Here is a 7,257-nt window from a genome sequence, read left to right on the forward strand (position 1 = left end):
TCATGACCGATTTTTGGCAGAAGGTTTAACAAGATTTGTTTAAGAAGTAAATGGGGTCAAAGGAGGGAACTTAGTAGGTTACGTTGGTGTTTTTATATAACTCGATTCGGGGGCTTAAATGTAGCACAGTGGAAGTTTTTCTGCTTTTCTTGAAAGCCTTTAAACACCCTTTTATACGCGGCCGAGGGCAAAAAGGATTTCAGGCACGAAATTAATCTTTCAAAAATTTTATTGCAATTATTCATCACAGGGACGTATTAGAAAATGTACATCAACGTATACATGCACAAACATGACATTTGCATACAAGTACGCACGACTGAGGAATCGAACTCGGGACCACACGCATTGAAAGCACACACGATAACCATTGCAACACTGTGCCACCACTAGATTGCCTGGTTTATCACAGGGTTTTTACATGCACAAAGCGGCTACTACCACGTCAGCGACACTTCAAACTTTCGTTTTTCGTAGCAGCGGCATGTTTCAGCGCTTGTACAAGGCCACTGCATAAACTGAAGGGTGTCATGCAGGCCATGGTGAATACCTTCGGCTTCGAACTATTCGGCTCGTTGTTTCGTGCCGCTAGACAAATGGTAAACGTGTGCTAACTGGAGCACTTCTCCATACATCGACAGTGCTTCACTCGCCCAAAATTTGTGAATACCAGCATGACAAAAGGTATCTTCAAATGGCCGAACATATGTGCATTCCACGGGCGTATGCTTTGGAGTTATTTTCTCTATAACTGCCTCGACCTGCACGCGTCCCATGGCAGTGGCGTGTACTGAGCGGTTCTAGCCCGCCTGTGTTTCCATTGTAGATAGATATCTGAGACTGCCACCACAAAAAATCCTCAGAGACGAGAACGAAACGCTGAGCAACACATCTTCACCATTTCAAAACTCTGCCGTGACAGACAATGAGCGACCAGCGCGAGCGTGCTATCCTATATTGTTCTCGTCTGCCACCGGCGCGTTCACCACCGCCGCTGTTTCCCATATCATATAAAAAATAAAAAAAGTGTTACACACGGAGATGCCCATAAGCGTGCACATGGTTCCTATTCAGTGGGAGAGGGGAGGGGCGAAGTTTTTTGCGGCGCCCACCCTCCCTATTAAGTCAATGTACCGAGCGGACTTCGCACCCCTTCCCCCTATGCGATACAAGGACACTAACGCACCTACACTAAATCCCTTTAATGCACGCATACTGTCGTGAGCCAATCGCAGGGGCAGCAGAGCCTGCCTTCTGAGCAGCTGAACTATAATCTGTATCCGCAATTAGAACTTATTCGCAACTCGTATTTTAGCGGGGAACAGTGTTTCTCTAACCCGAGCTCAATATTTATTGATTTAGCACTCGTTGAATCCCCATAATCTTACTTATAAATCTTTATTGTATATATTACACAAAAGAATTAAAAAATCGCCTAAGGCATGCTCCAGCATCAAACACAACCACCACAAATTAACAGTTGACAGGTATCCCACTAAATATTGAAGTTAATTCACTAGCACTTCATCCTTATGAGTGACCAAGTGTACTTTGCACTCCTGTTGCCCAGATGATGTAGGACGAATTAAAAGCAAATGCAGAGTTACAGTCTTCCTATACAAAGCAGCTGTTCTTCATTAAAAATTCTTTTTAATTGCTAGTATACCATATGCACAGAAGATGGCAGGTTGGCTTCTTTGCCATTCAGAATTTCGTAGACATAACACAGAAACCCCGAGGAGTTTATCAAACAGACATAAGATTAGAAAATCTTACTCATTGTAGCAGTGTGTTGTCACCTTCAGATTATGTTATACTTTATTTATGCGACACGGCACTTCAATTATGCTACGATTGATGAATCACCCACTAATGTATGCATAAACACAGTGAAAACTTTCTGCCTCTTTGCCTGTCACCTATTTATTTTCCACAATAATTCTGAAGAGTAAAACACCTGCTCTACTTGCTAGGTAATTAAAGCACATTAAGCCAGCAGCATCTCAGCCATTCCTATTGCATACCTCAAATGATTGAAGGTAGAGTGTTCATAACAGCATCAGTTGTCGTGTCAGTGTAAGAATGTGTATATTTACATATTTGCATACAGTACCTAAACCTAAAACAAATACTAGAACCATACACAGCATTGGCCTATCACCGTATATAATTCACCACAGTAGAGTAAGATGAAACTAGAGAAAATATTCTCGTCATTTTCTCGTCACCATAACACACACTAAAATGTGCACTTCCCAGAGCACAATTCAAAAAATATGAGCACACGCCAAAAAAATGGGATGTACAAGAATCTTGATGTTAGTCTACACATGAAGGTTAGCAAATTAGTACAATAAGGCTAGCATCACTTTTATGAAATATTCAACCACCCAGGTAGGCATGTTGTTTTTTTATTGCATTAGATAGACCTATGGCATAAAAACTTCTGTGATATGAATATAAGTTCTGTTTTTCGCATAAAAGTCCAAATTAGACTTGTTGAGTTCATTGTACATCAACTTCCCAAAATTTGTAAATGTGTTCAGTCATAATGGCCAGAGTAGGGTCTAGTTGGTTGTACATGGTTGACACTCACGACGCACTACAATTGAAAACTTAAAGGCACACTGAAGGGTCACGTGTCCGAGCATGTTAAACAGCTGCCAAAATTCGTATGACCCCATGGTAGCACGAAGTTTGATGAAGCAAGTTGATAGACTCAGGGACAGCAATTAACCTGATGCCTTGATCACTGCCTTGGCTGAGAGGATCTTAAAAACTGTCGTCAACAGGTATAAAATAAATACAAAATTAAAAGAGAAGTCAAAAGAGGTGCCTATTGTTATGCCCTACGTTCAAGGCATTTCGCATGGACTGAAAAAATTGCAAGTAGGCATGGCATACTTATCACCTTAACGGCACCTCACAATATAATTTCACTTTGTCACCAAGTAAACGGCAACAACTAGAAGAACAACCATACATATTCTGTTAAGCATGTCAACAAGTTTGTATCACGTGAAAAAATTGTTGTATATGGTACTCCTTGGCTACGCGGACACAGGTACATTGGGCAAACTGGCAGGTGTCTTAATTCATGTAAACATCAGCATGATTGCAACTGCAAGCACATTAGTTACCCCAGAAATATATTTACCCATTGCAGGAAGTCTCATCGCTGGCCAAATTCAGAAAACGCCATTATTTTATCAAGATTCAAAGACACAAACGAAAAAAATCAATGAAGCCTTCATGATGTGTAGGCTTGGTGAAGACAGTTGTGTTAGTGTGCCATCTATTCATTCGTCCAACAATAAATATGCTCTTAATGTGAATATTTTAGATAGTTTACAAGGCCAGATTTGATGTTGCGCAGATGGTTGCTTTCTTGTGGTGTGCAGTGGGCAGATTTATGCTGTTTCTTTTTTTCTTTTCCTTTCACCCTATACATGCTTGTTATGTTTCCATCGAATGAACAGTTGTTAGTTCGTATTCGTGTGTGTCCTACCTGTGCTTTGGTGTGTCTTTTAGTGTTCAATTCTAGCATGTCGTGATTGTCAACCGTGTTTATTCATGCCAACAAATTAACAACATTGCATTTATATATGTGGCCTCACGTAATTACTCACACATATCTGAAGAATAACTAAATTTTTTAGAATTACCTAGTCTTGGGATATTGTTGGCATTATCGCACAGCTGTAATACACCAACGCTTTATTTGTACATAATTATTACAGAATTATTTACAATATTTCTATGCTAACTATTGTCATCTGAAACCTAAGAAGTTCATCTTTCAGTTCTCACTTCATGACTAATGCTTACTAACCGCATTAAAATTATTCCAAGTACCAGGGCTGCATATAACAAGAAATTAAGCAATCACTGGCCTAATATTTAAATCTTTCTATATATAGCAGATGGTGGTTAGCATATTGTCTCCTAGAGCTTGGTATCCTATAAGGTTGAAACTAGTTTGATCACAAAAGAGTGTAAAGCAGTTATCACTTCGGTCCATAGTTGAAAAAAGTGCAATAACAAACCAATATAAAAATACAAGTGAAGAGAACAAGGCAACGCAGTACTATAAACTAAAGTTCACCGCAAGTATGGTTATTTTACTCACGTTTGTACTCATTCTGCGACTGCATGATACTTTCATCTTGTAATTTTTTCGTACTATATGTGTGTATCCTTTTTGTGATTGGCATCACACTTCCCTTTCTAGTAACCCATTGTCCTGTGCATTTCATTCTCATTCCACTATGATATGGGCCTCCTTTTCGCTCTTTACCTGTTATTACTGATAACTTGCCAAACTGTCTCTCTAAGAAATAAGTTTGCTGTATAAAGCCAGTTCTACCTAGTTTTATTTTTAACAATGCGAAATCTTCAAATGGGCAAGCTATTGAGCGGGTTCCATGCAGTACAATGCATAACACTCTGTTTGTATAACAAAACACAGTGAGGGTATTATCCCAAATGTTTTAGGCCGTACGAAATGTTCGAGTTAGTGTACATTGAGGCACGGGAGTGTTTCCACATTACACACAACAGCTGGTTGAGCACCTCCTGCAGCTTTCCCATAAATGTCTTCCTGAAAAGGATACAAAAAGTCAATGAAGCTTTTTGTATGTATAAAAATGAATATCTTACCACTGACTCACACTTGACAGTACCATTGCAGACTTTCTAATTAAATATGATACAAGTGTAAAATTTAGATGTTCTTAAGTAGTTTTTTGTAAACTTTCCACCTATAGTTTAGAGGGTGAAGAATACATGATGGTGATGAAATTCAAAACAACATCAGAAGTGAACCCCTGTCCTATGCGCTACTATTCCGAAAGTTCTTGATCTCAGTGTAGTTGGTATTGAAGTGTAAAAGGATGCAAATGTTAGTAAGATTCACTTTGTTATTATACCCATTCTCGATGAAGAAAAAATGTTGAAACCCTTGTCCTTAGATTTATGTGCACATCATTGACTTTCATTTGGTCAAAATTTCTGTACCTCCTAACGGTGTCACTGATGATGATAATGGTTTTTAGATGCTAAACATCAGCAATTATACCCCTTTATAATAAAACACGTGGAACACTAGCCTATTGAACAACCCCAGCTGTTCTGTTTATGTTTCTAATTGGGTGACTTGTTATTGATTCCTCGCAAAAATAAACATCACACTTGTAATGATGGCAAAATAAGAGCCAGACACAATAGCAGCAGTTTCTACCTTGCCAGCAATTGTGTCAATTGTGAGAATAATCTGCATTGATCACAAGCACTACGACAACAAAACGTAAAACAAAATAACCAAAAGGAAGGATTAAGGTGACTAAATAACAATGTTCAACAGATTCAACCGACTGATATAAGTGCAAATAAATTAGCCATGTACAAGGGACACAGCTAAATGCTTGAATTATTCACATGTATTTGTGGCAAGTTCTAGTGCAGATATGTGATTAATGAAGTGACAATACCATAAAATGCACGTGCTTCCTCAAAAACACAGTCACTAACCACATGTCAGTGACAACATATGGTCATGATTATGTCTCTTTAACATAATTTACCTTTCAAGCTAAATCAATACAATCTTATGAGGCTACTGTACCTTGATATGCAATGTAATTTTTTCTCTACGACCCGGTTATTGTGAATGATGCAAAATTGTTATCGTGAAGTCTTCTTACTAGCTCATATTCTGGGCATAAGAACAGAATAAATAGAAAACAAACTTGGTTTTAATGCACACTTTATCACATGGCAGCAAGCTAAAAGCGGTTGTTCGTTTGTTTGTTTTTGCTGAAGTGTATACTCCCTGAAAGCAGTGTTGCATTCAGGCTTTATCGCAACCAAAGAAATTAAGTAGCATTAACTTGCCTTTCTTATGGTGCACTCGCTTGAATCAGCTGGCTGCTCAATGCTTGTGAGGTATTCACAGGCGTTTCAAAACACGCACCACCCATAGTTATGTGAGCTTACTGACATTGTTGCTTTTCATTGCTCTTTTCATGCAACGCAAATTGCAAAACACCTCCTTCTGCTGCTCAAGCGACGATAAAGATGCGCGAACAAAGGAAACATAAGTATTACCTACCATTTGTGTTCCTTATTGTGCCGCGAACGTGGTGTGCCCATAAGCTGCCTGGTTGTACACAGCGGCATGCTCGCATGCTCGCTTGAGTCTCAGGGCCATTGCCAGACAATCGCACTCGCACTGCGACGTGTTGCACTGTTGTTAAACTACACATTTTACGGCTAGCGACGAGAACACAGCAACACTACCGCACAAAACACGCGCACAACACCGCGACACAGCCGTGCCGCTCAAATGCGTCGCTCAGAAGGCAAATGTTATCCCGTGACGGTTTCGCTTCGCTATCGCTTACTATGCTCACCACACGCTCACCACTCGCTTGAGTCACTGGGCCATTACCACAACATCGCCCTCGCATGGCGGCGTGTCGCCCTGTCGCTCAGAAGGCGAAGCTTCGCTTCGCTATTGCTCACGCACGTCGCTGGGGTCGTCTCCTAATCTCTGCTGGCATTTTGGAACTTGAACTGCTCTTTTTTCGCGTGTTTTCTTTTATTTCTCGCCGTGCCTCGCTTTCCCTCTTACGAGGTGCCGTCGCTGTTCAAGGGCCGAAGCAGAGATTGGTCGAAGGGCATATTTTATCACTTCGTAGCGGCCGCTTGAAAATAGTTCCCTTCACTTGTTTCTTCTTTTTTCCTCCGGGCCTCCTAAACACCTGGTTTCATTCCGTGCGTTGATGTACGCCGCGCCTGCACGATACGTTATCCAAAAGGGTAAACTTAGTGGGCGGGTGGTCGCATAAGTCTGCACGCTTTTACTATAGCACTATATGGATTTGATAACAAAACAACATAACTGAAGTTATGTGGTCACAGTTCTGGATGAACCCGAACCCAACTATATGAATTGTTCCCTCTGCAGCATTCCGTACAAAGTATATTGTTCGACGATATGAAGAAATAGATAATTGATTAGCGCATTGTGAATTTGTCAAGAGTTAATTTCCTCGTCCTCGACTAGCTTCTACACCAGCTAAGGAGGGAAGATGTTTGAGGTTTGGAATTGGTCCCCTCCATGACGCGAGTGCACGGTGACAGCGCTAAGGAAGATCCGTAGTCCGGTGAAGAGACGCTCTATTGCAGCCTCAAGCGTCTGCCTTAGTCCAAGCCCGAACCTCCGCTCTTTCATTTCAGATTCAAGCAACCTATTTT

The 7,257-nt window shown here is 40.6% G+C and overlaps 1 long non-coding RNA gene across 1 annotated transcript; it reads right to left on the minus strand.

Annotated features, from left to right (window-relative positions):
• Positions 1–211: 211 nt before the first annotated feature.
• Positions 212–6,459, minus strand: LOC142817940 (uncharacterized). The gene is made up of 2 exons (XR_012895428.1): positions 6,110–6,459; positions 212–4,600 (listed from the first exon to the last, which is right to left on the minus strand). It is a non-coding gene; the product is annotated as an uncharacterized LOC142817940 (long non-coding RNA).
• Between the last annotated feature and the right edge of the window lie 798 nt (positions 6,460–7,257).

The sequence above is a fragment of the Rhipicephalus microplus genome, chromosome 5, assembly GCF_043290135.1.
Source record: "Rhipicephalus microplus isolate Deutch F79 chromosome 5, USDA_Rmic, whole genome shotgun sequence".
Taxonomy (NCBI): Eukaryota; Metazoa; Arthropoda; class Arachnida; order Ixodida; family Ixodidae; genus Rhipicephalus; species Rhipicephalus microplus.